The sequence below is a fragment of the Misgurnus anguillicaudatus genome, chromosome 7, assembly GCF_027580225.2.
Source record: "Misgurnus anguillicaudatus chromosome 7, ASM2758022v2, whole genome shotgun sequence".
Classification (NCBI taxonomy): domain Eukaryota; kingdom Metazoa; phylum Chordata; class Actinopteri; order Cypriniformes; family Cobitidae; genus Misgurnus; species Misgurnus anguillicaudatus.
Genome location: NC_073343.2, coordinates 5,367,896 through 5,387,677, shown reverse-complemented (window position 1 = coordinate 5,387,677; position 19,782 = coordinate 5,367,896). Strand labels below are relative to the sequence as shown.

Genomic DNA, 19,782 nt, shown 5'->3' with positions numbered 1-19,782 from the left:
AAACACACACGTTGGCTGTTTCAAACGGGCATACCACAGACTTCCAGTATTATTTACAGAAAACTAATTATCCCAACATGAAACATAAATGGTTAACTTTATTGATTTGCATATTATGCGATTCCAATTTTTGGTTTAATTATAAGTATACACGTATGAGACTTATGTCGTAGATATTTTTGTAACAGATGTTCAAAGTATATATTTTACTATATCGTGTGAAAGTGGCATCACTAAAGAATGGATAACATTGGTTTAAAATAAACGCTTTAGCACAGGGGGTCTCTAAAAATACCCTTAATATCATAACTACACTCTAAAAGATCTGTTGTCTTGTTGTAATTGTGTTTTAAATGTACAGCACTTTTGTGTAACTTTGTTGCTTTTAAATGTACTTTAGAAATAAAAATGACTTAAAGGGACAGTATGTAGGATTGTGGCCAAAACTGGTATTGCAATCACAAAACTTGTGGCTAAAACTGGTACTGCAATCACACAACTGGTGGCCAATACACAAAATGACATCAGTTGATAACATACACATAAACATCAGTTGAGGGCTGCAACTCCACTTTTTGAATGACAATATCCTGGCCAGACCACTGTTGTGCAGTGATATAAGTATTTGAAATGAAAATGATTTCTTAATGTATAGTGACATATCGGGGCCATTTTATGATTAATTAATATAAATTTCTTACATACTGTTCCTTTAATGATACTTTAGAACAAGAAGTAAAAAGCAAAACTATGGGTATCTATCGGCATATGTATCATTATCTAAATAATCGAATATTGGTGTAGTATAAATAATCACATTTTGTAACATGCATCCCTACACTTGCTTGTTTATTTTAACCCATAGTTGGGTCAAATGTGGACAAACCCAACTATTGGGTTAATTTCAGCCCAAATGCTGTGTTGTTTCAACCCATAGTTGGATAAAACAACAATGCACCACACTGAAAAAAACAACTTGTAAAAATTACTTTAAAAAATCCTCATAACAATTTGCACAAACTTTTTTTAAGTAAAATGCACTGCTTTTTTAACATATGTTAAATAATTAAGTAAATGTTCATTCATTATTTTTTTTTAGAAGTTAGATGTATTTTAATAATTTATGTAAAGTCTATTCGTCTTTTTTTAATTGGAGCATTTCTGTCCTAAAAATATTAAATAAATCGTATTTACTGTTTGTTATTTTCTTTACCATAGTTCTATGGAGTTATTTTTAGTGTTATAAATGGCATTATAACACAAAATTCATGACAGAATAAACTTAAATACAATACATGTTCCGAACAGCGTTCACGTAAAGAAACACTGATCACCTGAACGCTGACTTCACAAAATGATAATTTACAACAAAACAACATCAATAATATCAGAGCTTGAACCTATATGACATTTTATTAACAAATATTTAAATAGTTAAAGTTCTTATCAGTTCTTATTCTGTGATCAAGCTTAAAACATAAAAATATTCTGGCACAAAGGATTGTGGGTGTTCCTTACAACATGTGCAAATAAATTTAAGTTAATTTTACTTGATTTTTTTAGTTTAATGGATTTAATATTCTTAAGTTAAATGAACTAAGAGTTTTTTAACTTAAATCTTTTAAAGTTTTTGATTAAAATGTATTTAATTATTTTAGGACTTTGTGCAGTGACTATAAAACAGTTAAATAATACAAGAAAATATCTAATACGACTTACTATTCCCACACAGTTCATTTTTTACATGAATTAATTGTGTATTTATCATCATTTTACTTAGAAAAATCTAGTTCTCAATAAATGTTAATATTATCATGTAGAAATTATGATAGTTAATCTAAATATATATTACTACACCAAAAAGTTAGTTTTTTCAATGCATATGGTTATTTATAACCCAACAATTGGCATAACAATCGTCTGATGTGCGATAGTGAGAATAAAAGTTTTTTTTCCGATACCGATTATAGGCCAAGGTGCTCACCGATTATTAATATATGTAATATTCTTTCTTTCTTTTTCTCTTTCTTTCTCTTTTCTTGACCTTAGTCCAAGGCATTCCTTAGTAGCTCTTTGAATTTTTAACCCCCGTCTCACCCGCTCTTTCTTTTCTTCTTTCTCTCCCACTGGGTCAGACTGCTCTCTGCCCTCATCTCTCCTCAGCCTGTCCCCAATAATCCTGCCCTCAATACCCGGAGCCCCAGACCCTTCTGCCCTGGTGCAGACCTTCAACACCCAGCAAATATCGGGTTCCCCTCGCTGCGTTTTCAGGGTCTGACACCTTTTGCCCCATCGCAAGTCCCAATTACCTCTTCAGGATGCCAGTCCACCTGGAGTAGGTTAGGAAAAGAAAGTATGCATGCTGTATTTTCAAATGCGTCCATATTTGTCTAGAATGAGAGTTAAGGAGGATCGCTAGGGCGTCGCCGAAAATAATGTGTCCCAGTGACTTATTTGGAAGGCAACACTACCATCAAGGATAATTTTGGATCTCTAAAAAGCACATGCGAATGTATTTTTAGTGTCCATGTGGCCTGTCTCATAAACACGGGCGAACAAAAGTAAACAAAAGTGATTCTAAGAATGTCACGTTGGTATTGCAGTGAAATCCGAAACAAGATATCTTTACTGTATGTGTTTGTGCATATAAACACATCTTTAGCTCCCTTTACACCAGATTTCTGCCTATACAAAGCCTATACAAGCAACAAAAACTAAACCCTATAAGAAAGGATATGCAGATAACAAGCTTGGTGCCCCCGGTTGCAATGAGGTCAGTCGCCGGTCTTTTGTAACAGCACTAATGAGAATTCATTTAAACAAAATGTGCTTCCGTCATCACGATGACCTAATGAGCGACATCGTACGGTGGGAAAACCCAGCACCTGTGCGAGTGCGCAAGTGACACTACGCGGCAAACCGTGCGCTAATGTGACCCCACCAACCAAGAGTTTGCTTCATTCAGCAGAACAGAGACAAAGTTGGTAGAAAGAACAAGCTTAATTACCAGAAAATGCAATCTACTCTAGAGTTCATTTGCAGACAATAGCTGGAGTATGGACCTCATTGGGTTTACTCAAAAGGGCCCAGTGGACAATTGGGTCATTGACATCAGATTGCTTGACAAGTCCCCGCAGGGCACAGAAGAGTTCAAAAACCAGAGCAAAATCGAGAAGTTTGTCGCTGAATCTGTCGGAAAGGGCCTGTCAGGAGCGATTAGGGTGCCCTTTGAGCGCCCGGCTGATCAAAAGGTCCTGTCCCTAACACGCATAGAGACACACACTAACCCCTACAGTTCCAGGTTTAATCGGAATTATCATGGCTCTGTTTCTGCGTCTACCTCCGGCATGATATAATGATTACGATGAGCGCTGCCCCATTGGCTATGTTGTTTTGTTAGCACTGCTGTGTTAAGTTTTAAAGCAGGCAGTGATCTAGGCATCGAGACAGGGATTGTCAGAGAACGCTGTCAGTCAGGATTGTTGTGAAGATTACACCTGGTAACAGAGAATTAGTGCAGCTATCAGTCAGTCGGTTGTCAGCGTATCTGGCAGCAAGCCGGTTCTTGAGTTGAACTTGAAATTGAACTTGCCAGGGTGCACTTTAAAATGTGCCGGGTTGTTTTAACCCATATATGTACCAATCCAACAACTGGGCAACCTTAACTTGAAACAATTACCACACTCAAAAAAAAAATTAACCCAATGCTGGGTAAATATTGGACAGAACACATGTTGGGTTATAAATAAACCTATGCTGGGTTGCTGTTAACCCAACCATGAGTTGAAACAACCCAGCATTGCATTGAAACAACCCAGCATATGTTCATTTATTAACCCAACATGTGTTCTTTCCAAAATTCCTCCAGTATTGGGTTAAAAATATCCCAGCAGAATTTAGAGTGCAGATTTGACTCAGTCATAGGTTAACGCCCCATTCAGACAGCCAGCGACCAGCAGTAGCAGAACGACGCAATCTCATTCATTTCAATGGAAACCGGGTGCCTTCCAGCGGCACGAGCGAAAGTGACCTTTGGCGACCATATGGGCGTGTCCAGCGATGCGAGAAAGTTAAGAAAAGTTTAACTTTATGCAAATGTTGAGCAAATTTCGGGAGCGATTACCAACGAGAATGAAGCAGTGGAGTTTACGTCATCCTTCTTTCGTCAGTTACTGGTGTGGATGGTACTCATTTGTTTATGACAAGCAGATTTAGAAACGCCTCATTGAAAGAGACGGGCGACACACAGCGATAACATCGCTGGCTGTCTGAATGCTGAAACCAGCATATGTTAACTGAAACCAAACAACTCAATTTGCCTAGTTTTTACCCATAGACTGTAAAAAAGATGGACGACGCCCGTTTGCTGTCTTCCATTGGTGAAAAGTAAAGCCGCCAGTGTCCCGATACAGCGCTGACATCTTGGGTCTTGAGTCTGCGCAGTAGCGTTTTCGGGACCAGTCCTGCGCAGTAGTGAGCAGGAAGTAAAGACGCAAAATCAAGGCCTCGCTCTCGCAGAATGCGCATATCACAGCTGTCAATCATGACCAGTGTTGGGGGTAACGCATTAAGGGCTCGTTATAGTCGTGCGTAGGTCCTACGGCGTAGCAGTGACGGCGTAGGTTCCGCGTCGGTTTTCATTTATACTTTTGCGTCGTCGTCCGCGTCGACGTGCAAACACACGTGCGACCGCTGGTAGGCAGTATCCACGCGTGTAACCACAGTAGCAGCAGCAGAAGTCACAGAAGAAGAAGCTAAGCAAGTTAACCCGCAAACGAAGAAGAAACAGCAACTTGTTGTGTATAATTTGAGAAGACCAGCAATGATGAAAGTAAATAAACAGTGATTTTTGATGCAGTTTGAGTTAAATCACTCCTCAACTTGGCTCATCTTTGTTTTCACCGTCACAAACGGAAATACCTATGACGCAGTTTTTTTTACCTGACGGGATGGGTTCTGGTGGACCAATCACAGCTCTTGCGGTCCGCGTAGATCTGACGCGCTGTTAAAAATTTTGTGAGGTGCGCGTCAGGCTACGCAGAGCTACGCACAGGCTACGGATAGCAGATCTACGCACGACTATAAATCGCCCTTAACAAGTAACGCGCATTACGTAATAATATTACTTTTTCTGAAGTAACGAGTTAAGTAACGCATTACTTTATAAATATACACATTAATATTTGAGTTACTTTTCAGTTTAATTAATTCAATTTAAAAATAAAATAATGTACTGAATTAAACTGAACATATTAACGTAGAATTATGCGCACTGTGCACCTGAGCGGGAACAGTTTGAGTCCGAAACGGAGATGGCAGGCCAGAGCTTGACATTTTTGCGATCATAAAAAACACCTGCAAGGCCTGAAAAAAACCTCAACCGAGTAAGAAAAATGAAACGCAAAAGTAATGCAATGCAATTAGTTACTTTTTTGGGAAGTAACTTAATATAACTTTCCCCAACACTGATCATGACGTCACACCACCGTTTATATAGCATTAAATAACTAACTAAAAACAAACTTATTTTAAAAACAAACACTTGAATTTACATCAGCGTGATAAAAATTACAGTAAATGACAGAAACCAGCTACAGAAAAAAGATAATTGAAGTGTAATTAAATTGTTTAGTTGGTCTCAAGTCCCATTGAATAACATGGGGGAGGCGGGGTTATGACCTATACTAGGACCAGTCACTGGGGGGCGATTGAGACGTTTTGGCTTCACTTTTCAGGGCTTGTGTGGCATGCTTGATTTTACCCAACCAAAGGTTGAAACAACCTAGCATTTTTACAGTGTACACTCTCAGAAGAAAAGCTACAAAGTTGTCACTGGGATGGTACTTTTTAAAAAGGTCCTAATATGTACCATTTTTGTACAGATATACCTTTGCTGAACCAGTATGTACATCTAAGGGTGCGCTTATGTTATACTTAACTGGACGGAACCGTACCCGAGTACGATTGTCCCCACTCATCTGCACTCATGCTACATTTTATGATCTGTCCCCGAGTATGCTTACATCAGAACTCTTGATGTATAAACTTGAGAGAGTGTCTCACTGTAGTCCATTAAAATACATTTGCCGAATAAAGCAATAAAACAACGTAATTTTCACTTTATGTGGAGCGACTGTTTATGCTGCATCTTCTTCCAGAAGAACCATTTTGAATTCGCCCTCCGTCTGTGTGTGTCAACAAATGTAGGAATGTCAGAGTTACAGTTATGCCGCTTACATAATGTAGCCTTTTTTAATGTTTGTTGACAAGATATAATAATTTAAGTTTAATGTCCTAATGATCAGCCTACTTATTTGTATGTCCCACAGCTGACATGGAACGTTATTAACCGGTTCGGGAACTTTATTTTTCTGTTCCAACCGGTTCAGGAACGTCAATTTTAAGGTTGAACCGGAAACGTTAAAATACTGTTTCTGTTCAGGAACGAACCAATTGGGAAAAAATCTGGTTCAGATTAACTAAGTTAATTTAAACCCAGTGGTTGGGTTTGTCCGTATTTTACCCATGGCCTTTTACGAAGCAACTTGTCTTGGGCCTTTTTGTCATTTAGCATATTTTGCCTTTTAAGCTGCACAACAAAGCCAGTATTATTCAGCACCTCGTCTGACAACAGACGTCAAAAGTCCAGATAGCAAGAATACATTAGGAATAGTTTTGGATAGGTAGTAAAAAAAGCACATTCTGATCTCTCAATAAAAGACCTGTCCCCTTTTCTTTCATTACTGTCTCCTTAATCTATTGTGACAGATCAGAGGAGTGCAGCTATTCCAATGTGGGACAACTGACCTTGTGTGGTAGTGGTCACAGTGCCACACTGTAATCAAGGCAATTTGCCACGCAGAGTATCTGTGTGTGTCTGCCGTGATCACAGTAAAATGAACCACAGCACATATAACCTGTAAACACAGGTTGAAATTGTTTAAATGTGCCATTTACGAGTAGAGACGTGTAAAGTGAGTTAAACTTCAGGCCGTGTGCAAGCAAATATGCTTTTGCTATGATTACAGTGAGCAACAGATAAAGATGACACAATTTCCTATTTTATTTTATTTTAAAGTTGTTGTAAAGTTAAATATTTAGTAAAAAAAAAAAAAAGGTTAGGGGGTTTAAGGATAATGTCACTTTATAAATGACTGAGGACAGAGGAAAAATACTTGAAAAATGCAGCATGAAGTTAAAACAACTTGGTTATGCAAGTCAATTCAACCTACTATTTTAAAGGTCCCATAGCATGACTTTTTCCATGTTTAAGTGCTATAATTGGGTTCCCAGTGATTTTATGAACCTAGAAAATATGAAAAAGATCAACCCAGTAACTTAGTTTTGGTAAACCATTCTCTGCAAGCAAATGAAAAATTAGGTCCTTGATATTTGGCACCCCTTGTGATCTCATAAGGGGATCATCTTATAATAATACCACCCTTAATCTGCACTATCCAACCACAGCACTGCCATTTAGTGCAGAGAGAAAAAGAGAGAAAAATAATTGACAGCACAATTAAGTTTAAATTTCAACAAACCACCATCGTGATCAGTGTTTGCATTTCATCAGCTCATTTGCATTTTAAAGGACACGCTCAAAACGGCACATTTTTGCTCGCACCTACAAAGTGGCAATTTTATCATGCTTTAATAAATTATCTGTGGGGTATTTTGAGCTTAAACTTCACATATGTACTCTGGGGACACCAAAGATTAATTTTACTTCTTAAAAAAGACTTGTGACATGGGACCTTTAAGTTTTTGACTTGTGATACATTGACATAACTTATAATTTTTTTCCTTAATTTGTTAGGTAACAAAAATAGATGTTTATTTGATATTATTTTTTATAGTGTAGGAATAAAGTAAATTCCTTACATACTTTTGAACATGGGTGGGGCGTGTCTCATATTTATAAGGAAAATGACTCAGTGCTCTACCTACTAACTGGAGTTTCAAAACACACACACACACACACACACAAACACACACACACACACACACACACACACACACGCACACGCACGCACGCACGCACGCACACACACACACACACACACACACACACACACACACACACATCATAACATTTCAGAGCTGTATCTATCATCTCTGTAATGTCTGTGGTCGTTCATGGCAGAATTGAGCTTTGAATGCTGGTTTAAAACATGTTGTGACATTCTTACTTAAGTCTGTGATGACATTTTCACAATATGCATACCTCTTGAAATTAAAAAAAGACATCATACAGACATCGGTCCAAACGCACTCCCTAAGAAAAGAGGACTTCAGAGATGTCAGGGATTAGACTCAGACAACATAAGTACAGTAAATATGCAAGCATCTCCAAATGGCATTCACATTTTGAGACACTTGAACTTTCCAAATAATGTTTGCTTTATCTCTCCTCTTAGGGGTGTGAGGCATAAAACTGTGCTGAGTGATTTACAACTACATTTATATAAGTGAATCACATTCACTGTAAATCACAGATACATTTATCGCCTTTATAGAAACAAAGTCAAAGGGAAAAGTAAAACCACGTCTTGTTATCAAAGGGCAAATGAGGTTAAAATATTCCTGTTCCTCTGTTTTTATTAAAGTGGTGTACGGTTCACAGCTGGAAGGCAAACTTTTTGGGACTTTCCGTGTTCTGTCAAAGACAGTTATAAACAAATGCGATCGAATAGCACACAGACAGGGCATGAAAATATGTTATGAACTGAAATAATTTATGTTCTATGAAAAATCATTAACAAACTTGATCTGATATTATATTAAACTACTGCTAGATCATCAAAAGTTCAGTAAATGTAACTGTATATCCATGATATAATCCAAAAGTCAGGTTGGGATTAACACATTCACATTATAATCATGTAAAGCTTCAAATGACATTGCTTTTGGGAATTAATGATATTCCAAAAAGTCTTTTGGCAGATTATGCTTGCGAAATTAGACTTATGAGGTGTCATTAAACATTTTGATAAAAAAAGTAAATGCAAAGAGTATCATAATAAGAAACATGCAGTTACAAATATCTCCTCTTGTACTATTTTGCACATGATTTCAAATGACATCATACAAACCAATTTTGTTGTTTTTCCACATTTAAGTGGAAAATTTCATTACCGCAACAGGTCCCTGACTGGATTTGGGTCCTTTGACATGGAAATATTTATAATAAAAAAATCTAAAAAATAAAAAGCTTCAGTGCATGTTATACTTTAAACATTTACAGTAAAGAAATATTTGGTGATCATTGGTAAATGTAGAGATCTCATCCTCCGCAACAATTTTCAAGCATTGTTTAAGCCCTTAATGAACTATAATTTAAAAAAAAAATGTTGAAAGGGACATAATTGACTGTGACACTCAAGATGGCTACCAGGTAACCAGTTCTTATTTATTCTCTGTCAAAGTACCTAGACAACCTTTTAATTCTCATTACCGAAACATGAATTTGTAGATGCATATATTAAATGTAATATCATGTTGCGGTAATGATAATTTTTGATAATGATATTTTTAAAAATGTAAATAATTCTATAGGAAATATTTTTAAATCCTCTAAAAATAATGGTTATAGTAAATTCAGACCTGAATCTTATATGTGCAAAAAAATTGGCTTCGATGGCTTTTAAAAAAAAATCTGATGCTGGACGCCTTATAAGTCTGGATTTCGTGAGAGTCACCCATACGTATTTTACGAAAGTGGCTAATTAATTCGTACGACAAACATTGTTCATTTTTGTACGATTTGCCTTTGCCCCTGTGATGATGGGGTAAGGGATGGGGTTTCGTTATATTTGTTACTTTTTTGCACGATTAACTTTGTACGAATTTATATGAATTAGCCAACTCGTATAATATGAATGGATTCTCATGAATTTTAAGTAGCAAACGAAAGACTTCACATTGTATTCAGAAAAATTGCTGCTACATTCCATTTGATCCGATTCTCAAAGAGAAAATATGATCCTGCACTTGTTTTCTATTGTACTCTACCGGGTCAGCGGGCCACATAATCTTTGGCTTTGATTTAGGCTTTGAGCTCAGCATAGCGAGGCTAGACTAGAGTTTAGCAGTTGGAGACTCGCTTGCTCTCCGTCTCAATCTTTCTTTTTCTCTCTCTTTTCTTTTGTGCAAATATAAGCCCTCAGAATTAAGCAAATGTAATCCTGTGTTCTTAAGACCTGCACACAGCCGGGCTCCTAATAAGAGTGACCGCACATTCACCCGGAGCAACAAAAACACACCGAGCGCAAGTATTCATAGAAAGATTGGAGGAAGTGGAACGAGAAAAGAAAACATTTTGTGTGTTTTTTCTCCTTATGTGAAGAATTTTTTGGCACTACCATAACGAAACGTTATTAGTGTTATGAAATGTTCTGGTTCAATACATGTTAAGTGCATGGCATGCTGTTGATAACCACAGGCAATATTTGCATTGTCCCTAAATTTGTAAAAACAAGGAAGAATCCTAATATTGTTAAGGAGTCAATAACAGGTTTAAATGCATGCCAGCCCTACTGAAAAATCCAGCTAAGACCAGCATAAGCTGCAGAGCTGGTTTTAGCTGGTCTCCAGCTTGGTTTTAGCTGGTTTTGCTGGTGTAGGAAGCTGGTTTTGCTGGTGTAGCAAGCTGGTCTAGCTGTGTTTTGGTCACTTTTTAAGCTGGTCTAGCTGGACTTAGCTGGTCAGGCTGGAAAACCAGCTAGCCCACCAGCATGACCAGCTTTGTCAGGCTGGGAGGACCAGCATAAACAACCTTAAACCAGCTAAAACCAGCTACCAGCTTATGCTGGTCCTAGTTGGATTTTTCAGTAGGGAGGTCAAATATTTTCTCAAAATATAAATTTAATATTACCCCATTTCTCAGAGATCCCTAAACAATTTAGTGTGAAGCCATTTAACAACTCAGTCTGCCTAAACCCCACCTTTCGGTAGCCTACTCTGCTTTGATTGGTAACTGACACAGTCTCCACACAGTGCAACATTCGTTGACCTAGTGCTTACATGACTTGCTGACAAGACATAAGCGACATCAAACACATCATTCATCATTAATCCAAGCTATAAAAACGACAAACACTCATTTTTCCACTAATTTAAGTAAGTATGTAAGCTAACAGCTAAACACTAAACAGTAGTGCAACATGCGTTAGCCGCTTGCTAACGTGACTTACTGACAGTTTATTAGAGTTTAACACCAACATCAATAGACATCATTAGTCCAAGTTATAGTTTATAGCATTTAAAACTAGAGAATAGTTTTAAATGCGGACGAAAAACATGTAGAAACCAATGCATAAAATTACATCTTAACGCAAACCCCGAATCTAACCCCAACCGACAATGATTTAGAAAAAAGAAAAAAAAACGATGAGAAAAATATATAAAATTACACGATAAAGTAAGTCGTTGCACAGACACAAAAAGCCATTGATAGAAATTCTGTGTTGGGATCCCATGCTCAGGGTCCAAATCAAGCCAATACAGCTTGACTTTGGAACAATGAATTTGAGAGAAAGTTAATAATTTTCAACATTAGTGGAGAGTGTCAGTTTGAGTATTACTGCAACTTTCCCTCATTCCATCTAGAAAACTGGATGAATCCCAAAAAAGTGTTTTAATTAGACCTAAGGATAAAAACTGGGAGACAGAAAGACAGACAGTTTTAATCAACGGCCCTTCAAGCAGTGCGTGTCTGTTTCACCCAAGTGTCTTGTGCTCTCAAACACAGAGGGAAAAATCCCCTCTGATCTCACTCGTCATTCACTATGTTCTCCATCATCACCTCTTTTAGTTTACTCACTCCCTGTCACTCTCTCCCTCAACACTAGGCCATGAATCTCTTTCAATTAACCACATCATTTCGCTAAATGAATGTTTTTGCCCATAAAAAGCCTAAAAACTGTGGGTGGATTTTGGTCCTACTCACATTTTTTATGGCTGGATTACCTTACTTCTCAAATCTGAAGAGATTGAACAAATCTGATAAAATATGGGTATCACACACTCGACTACACAAAAAATGGGCACCAAGCATCTGAGGATCACAAAGAAACCTTCAAAAGAATCAGAAAACGTGCCCTATTGAAGTTTGATTTTTACTGGCTGGGGCATTGTATGACTTTAGTTTTGATTGTGCAGATCATACTACACTTTCTCTATGCTCAGAAATATTAAGTCTAGTCAAATCAGATATAGTTATAAAATGCTTTTTTATAATGTTTGATTGCTTCAAAGCAGCTTTACAAGAAAGAAGAAAAAATAGGGAAATATATCATAATATATGAAAAGTTCGGTTCCAAAATGAGATAACTCAGTTTTTTAATAAAAAAAAAACTTTTTTTATTGTGTATTCCAATTAATATAAATCTAAATGCATTTGGTTTGTTTTGTTTTAAGCCTTCATAACTAAAAAAAAAATACATCTAAGTAGCCCAATAAAACCCAATAAAAATCTGATGACATAATATCATCGGTGGTGTCTTCTGCTGTTGTAGTCCATCAAGATTCAAGGTTGTGTGTGTTGTGGCTTCACAAATGCTTTGCTGCATACCTCGGTTGTAACGAGTGGTTATTTCAGTCAAAGTTGCTTTTCTATCAGCTTGAATCAGTCGGCCCATTCTCCTCTGACCTCTAGCATCAACAAGGCATTTTCGCCCACAGGACTGCCGTATATTGGATGTTTTTCCCTTTTCACACCATTCTTTGTAAACCCTAGAAATGGTTGTGCGTGGAAATCCCAGTAACTGAGCAGATTGTGAAATACTCTGACCGGCCTGTCTGGCACCAACAACTATGCCATGCTCAAAATTGCTTAAATCACCTTTCTTTCCCATTCTGACATTTAGTTTTGGAGTTCAGGAGATTGTCTTGACCAGGACCACACCCCTAAATGCATTGAAGCAACTGCCATGTGATTGGTTGATTAGATAATTGCATTAATGAGAAATTAAACATGTGTTCCTAATAATCCTTTAGGTGAGTGTATAAAATATGTAAAAACAATTTCTAGAAGAATTTACAATAATAACATGAATGCGAGTGTAAAAGGCATATAGAGAAAGTTAAAGGGATACTTCACCGATTTAGCATTCAGCTTTGTATCTGTAGAAACCCGGCAGTATTACTGAATGACCATGTTTCCCTCCCTCATTTCCCCCTGAGAGGAGAGATATCTGCATTTTGGTTCTGCAAAAAAGTCCTCCGATGATGTAATATGACGATTTTTGCATCATCGGAGGACTTTTTTGCAGAACCAAAATGCAGATATCTCTCCTCTCAGGGGAAAATGATGGAGGGAAACATGGTCATTCAGTAATACTGCCGGGTTTCTACAGATACAAAGCTGAATGCTAAATTGGTGAAGTATCCCTTTAAGTTCACCCCAGCACCACAAACCAACAAATTCGAAACAGCGACTTAAAAATTGTGACTTGACCACTACAAGAAAAACAAAATTTACTTTGATAGAATCATAATCTGCAGGTAAGAAAACAGATTTTGCACTTGTACACTGCGATATTGTGTAAAATCTGACTGCACATAAGTCAGATTTACCACATGCCAATGTGACTCTTATTTGGCTTCTCGGTTGACTTTCGCTCCTCTCCGTTTTCTGTCATTCACTCCTGTTTTTCATCTCCTGTTTCCCTTCTTCTTTCCTTTTAAACCTCAATCTCGCACTCTCTTTCTCATATGGGCTTTTTCCCTATGTAAATAATTCCTCGGTCTCTCTGTAGAGTTGACAAGTTGAGAGACGTGCGTATGAGCTGTTGAACTCTTGCTGAACGCTTAGTGAGTCTGGAGAAAGGTCAAAGGAGGCTCAGGGCAGATTCAATTTAGATCAAGACTACAGACAGCTATTGTTTTAACTTGAAATAGAATCTTGAGCTGTGTAATGAAAAAAAAGACAAGTTCAAGGCTATACAGTATATCTCTTTATGACAGAAAGACAACTGATGGTTTCACAAGTGTTTATAATATAGAATTCCTACTTCACAATATAATGCGCATAGCGTAACATAACGTAGGGTATTGTAATGTAGGGGTGACCCCGAATAGTCGAAGATTCGATGCATCGATAGGAGAAGCCTGATTCGACTACCAATCTCACAGTCGAATCGTCGCAGATGTGTTATGAAATGAGGATCCTTTAATTTTGGCCGTATATGGGTGCACTGTGGACAAATCTGATTTCACATATAACAGCTTTCTCCCAATATATTAATATACAGCATATTATTATAATTCTGCAAATAATATGTGAAGTATTGCCTTTTTGGTTCTACATTTAAAAGAAAAAGCTGGCAATTCTGGCAATACTTTCATTCTTTTAATAATTTCTTTATTTTATTTTATTTATAAATCACTCTGGGTTATCTATTATCTGTTTTGTTTTCGTGCACTTGAGGCATTTTGCACATTTGTTATGCACTTTACTTCTAAAATGTATTTATTATAAACGTAAATTCTGATCTAATTTAAGTCTGTACATTTTGGATTGCTTTTCATTGTAAAGATTTTGCACTATTGCGTGCTGGCCATGCTTGCGCATGCAATTTAGCCGAACGTGCTAGGTGCTCTTCATCTCATATTTATAAGTTCATCAAACTAAACATTAAAAAACTGATGTTTTCGACGGGTATATATTTTTTTAAATGTATTTAAAGCATAGTGGTTATCTTGTCAAAAGTTAAACTATAAAACAGGTAAGCCGTTTCTTAAAATTTCGGTGATGAAACGGAAAATATCTGCACCGAACCTATATTTATGCCTGACACAACTGTCTTTCTTCACTCTAAAAAAACAAACGGTGCTATAAAGCACCAAGGCTGTTGATTTGAATCGTGGCCATGGAGGAACCGTTTTTGGTGCCATATGGCACCGGTGAAGCACCGGTGAAGCACCTGTGTAGAACCATATAGGGGCCATATAGCACCACTATAGCACCACATTTGGTTCTACATAGCACTATATGGTTCTACACAGGTGCTTCACCGGTGCTGTATGGCGCTGGGGACGGTTCTTCTGTGGTTGCGAGCGAAGAACCACTTTTGGTGCTATATAGCACCGTTTGTTTTTAGAGTGTTGTGATTTAATATTATGGTCGGTGTTCACTTTCAAATGATAGAAAAGAGATTCCTGAAATAAATAATATCATCAGTTGTTTCTGTATCTAAAGTGAATGGAGATGATCAAAGTGAAAGCATGCAAGCAGGAATTTCTGTGCTAAATAATTACGCGTAGTGTCTATAAAATCATTAATTTCAGTGTTTTTATTAATTGTATATAAAGGTTAGTTTTTATAATTTGCAGTAACAATCAAAATTATTTGTCATTTCTCATTTGTCGTTTTTTTTGGTCATGACTGCTTTGACGCGCTTAATCTCCAAATTAAATAAAAACACTGAATTAGCTGAGGTTTCCAAGGCAGGATCACCTTTGTTATTTTTTTAGGTTTAGTTATCAAAATGTTTTTGTGTGTGATGTTCTGTAGACCGTGGCTTTAAAATGTTTTGAGGACTAATTAAACAAATGTTGCCTTACATTTTACCTTAAAAAATATATAAATGCATGCATCGTCAGTTTGTCTTCGTTCATCACTTGAAAGACAGTTTTGGTCACTTTATCAGAAAGTTGTTTATGTGTGCTGCTTGTAAAGGAAATAAAAGTTATCAATTTGTACCTGGTCTGAGCCCCTCCCAACCCATGCACACACACATAGATGATTCGACTATCGGTCGACTATGAAAAGATTCGACAATTCTGATTCGAATATGTAAATCCTTAGTCGAGGACAGCCCTAATGTAATGTAACATCACGTAACGTAACATAACAACGCGGCTTATTGGACTGCTTGAATCTGAGTCAGGTCTTTTGCAGGTTTTTTATTCCAACCGCTTAAAATGTATAACACATGGTAACCCTGATATTGCAAATCATTAAGGTGCAGTTTAATATTACACAAAAATTAAATATAAATATGTCTTTTAATAACATATATGACCTTATATTTTAGTGTGCTAATGACATTTGAATGTCTTGTCTTATCTTAAAACCAAAAGTAAACGGGTTTTCTTAACAGAAGGTCTGCATCCGCTAAAAATGACCAAATATTTCAAATCAATGAGGTAAATGGCTATGTAATAAGATAGATAATGTATAGGCATAGGCAGCCGGTTGTTATTGCAAAAATGACCCTTCAGTCTGATACAAGATGATCACACTGTCGAAGCTTATTCTGTAATAACAACCTGCTGCATATACATTATCCCTTACATAACAACCAAGACACACAACACAACACATAACATATAACATAACATATGTTGCTGCAGTAAAAACTCATTAATTGGTTAACTCTGAAACTGTGATAAATTTAACAAAACATAATTTTAGGGTAAAATAAAGTAAAATGTACAGTTTTTGAATTACCCAACGCCATCTTGTGAGAATTCGTACATATTTTATGAATTGCCTAATTCGTATTAATTCATACGACCACAAGTTTTTGTATGATTTGCCCTGACCCCTGTGACATTAGGTGCGGGGTTAGTGGTTTGGTTTCGTTGATTTTTTCATGAGAGTCGTAGGATTTTGCACGATAAACTTCGTATGAATTCATACAAATTAGACAACTCGTAAAATATGTATGAACTCTCGTGAGATCATGCTGAATTACCATATAGTAAACATTTGAAGTGGATCAAAACCTTTCAGAAAAGTTGTCTTAAAATTTTTAACAATATCTGTTTTTGTCTTAGGACAACTTTGATTAACTTTTTTATCCACTTCAAATTCACTTGTGATAAACTTCAGCATCTGGCAGTCCAGTTAACCACCACATATGAGTAAATTCACATTTAAAGAAAAACACCACAGTTTTTCAGCATTTTACTATGTTCTTACCTCAACTTAGACAAATTAATACCTAAAATAGAGAAAACATGGAATTGTTTGGTGGATTCTAAATTCATCCCTGTTTGGATCCCTAAGGAATGAATGGGGCTAGGCTAAATGCTAACACATTCACAATGCGCTGTGCAAAGATTAAGTGATCGCATTGAAAAAAGATAGGTATGTATTAATTCTTCTAAGTTGAGGTAAGAACATAGTAAAATAATGAAAAACTGTGGAGTTTTCCTTTAAGAACTGTAAAGTTTACAAAACTTTGTCATGAAAAATACAGTTAAGAATTGTGAAATATAAAAAAACTTTGCTGTAATGAAAAACAAAATACCACTGTATTTTTTACCCGTGCAAAGTTGTATTAATGTTTCCTTTATTTTTATGGAGGTTTTCTGCAACAACAGATTTTTTACAGTGCACTTTATTGTAATAAAATAGTTAAAAAATTACCTTCACCAGGTAATTCATTCAATAAATGGTTTTAATAGTCAAAGATTTACAAACAAAGTTTTATCCCATTAATCCAAAAGTTGCTCTTTGTCCATTTAAGCCCTTATTAGTTATATTTGCTTTTTGCCCCCCTGCTGAAAAAGGAGAAAAAGACCACCAAGGTAACCTTCAATTACCACGGTTACCACCCCAGTATCTACGGTAACAAGCTTCTCGACACCCCGCACACATCCCGAGTATATGAACTCAACCATGCAGAACAGAATGTCAGAGATTTTGAGTGGACATTCTTTCTCCTTTTCTTTTTTCACTCTTTCCCCCACCTCTCATTTTTCTTCTTTCTCTCTTACTTTCTATACGGCACGTTTTACTTTGTCTCTCAGTATGACATCTGACCTATAGCACATTTCATTGCTTCCTTTAGCCTGTGCTGAATGCAGTGCCCAGTGTGCTATTCAACACGTTCACATTCTCGACATATTGATGCACACTGATGCTAACAAACTAACATACAGCCTCTTATAATGACAGAGAGGATGTGGTGTTGTGTTCAGTCACTGTCTGTGTGTGGTACTGTTATTACATGAAGTGCTTGCACATACTACCTGAAAGAGACAGAATTGTTTAGGGATGCCATTAAAAATGCTTATGTTTCTTTTTTGCCCAGTCTTTAGAGTCTACTAATATAATGAGGATCGCTCATAAAGTTGTACTTTTTATTTTCTATACCCTACCCGTAGCACTCCCAGTTAACATCTTTAAATTTAAAGAAAATACACCTTTAAAATAATAAAGACCACATCAAATCTCTTTTGAACTAATAACTACTTTAATAACAACTAGTAATAACTGTAAAACTGTAACTGTTTTTACAACATTTGTCACTGTATTTTTAAGGAAAATTGTTAGGTATAGCCATACGTGATAACATATAAATACCTTTCTATTGCCAGGAATCTGATAAGGCATAGTGTGTTAGCTTCTGTTTGATGTGGCATCCTGAGGCAATTTTGTGTTTTTCAGAACAAGGTATTTAGTACACACATCCCCCTGTTGTGTAATACTATAGAGACTTTTCATGTAAACTTAACAATTAGTAAATGTTTAAGTAAGGAGGAATACAAACATGCTATATAATACTGCAACACCCCCAATATCTTAAAACTAAAGTCATAGGAAAGGACATATGTCTGTCATCTTATAGCTGAATGCACTTTAAACAGGTTCACTCTAACCCTCCATAGACGGGACCAGAGTGACCTCTGACCTCTCACTAACTACGTACGGCTAAGACGGTGATGATAACCAAATCCTGTATTTTCAAAACATGGCAGTAATGAGGAACTAGGAAGCAGAAACGACAAACATGCTTTTAACGCTTGACATTTATAGTAAGGCCATCTCTACACTTAGATGATATAGGAATAAAAAGTCTTGGTGTTATTCATCTACATTAGCAAAAAACTTTCCTGACCTTACACACATTATGCAAAACATCAATTGTTTTTAATCTCGTATATATATCTTGTATAAATATTTTGTATACATCTTTTACCACAGATATTAATATTAAGCAAACTCAGCATAATAGTAAAATGTCCTTATAAACTGCAGCATACAGTCAGATATTCACTTTCAGTACTAATGAAGCATGCTAGCTCATGTCTGGAGAAAGAATCTTGACTTTTTTAAGTTTGCTAAATGTTTCTTGTGCTGTCTTGTAAGTTGGTGGAAAAGTTTTAAGCATTGGGATTACATCACCTGTGTCTTTTCAGGTCAGCATGTATTTATTACATGGCCCTTTGAAACACTTCATTCTGACTGGTCAGTTGGTATGTCAGAGGTAATGTACATCCGGATGGTTATTATTGATTCTCATGATTAGTTTATGATTCCGCTAAACGCCACCTCCACCAAAAATGAGATAACGATATTAACCGAATGCTCTCGGCGTGTATTATTATGTTCATCAAATACTAATGCTTGAAATTTGCTTTTTTCTGCACACAGGCCATTAAAAAAAAGTGCCGCTTTGTTGGCAAAATCCACTATACACCAAATCGATTTTTCATCAAAGTCCTCTTAGTGCACAGAAGATGAATTGGATGAATGACAGTGTGCGAAACAACTGTGGATCTCATTCAAACTTGTGTACCTTGGAAGTACTTGTACCTGAATACAACCCAAACAACATGATCTCACGACAAGTCGTGTCATAGTCACGAAACATCTGATCAATTCACTCCTGTCCATGACACAAAATTCTGATTTTTTTGCGCCTTAAGCACAAACTTTTTTTGTGTCACTCAGCACGAATTTCTATAAATAGTTTTTCATGTCCGCGGCATGACTTTCTTTTTCGTGTTATTTTATGTATTGTTTTCTTAATTTGTTTCTATTTTTAA

At 36.5% G+C, this 19,782-nt stretch overlaps 1 long non-coding RNA gene across 1 annotated transcript in view; it reads right to left on the bottom strand.

Annotated features, from left to right (window-relative positions):
• LOC129417294 (uncharacterized) overlaps positions 1-19,782 on the bottom strand; it is a 66,846-nt gene that overhangs the window by 541 nt on the left and 46,523 nt on the right. The window lies entirely within an intron of this gene.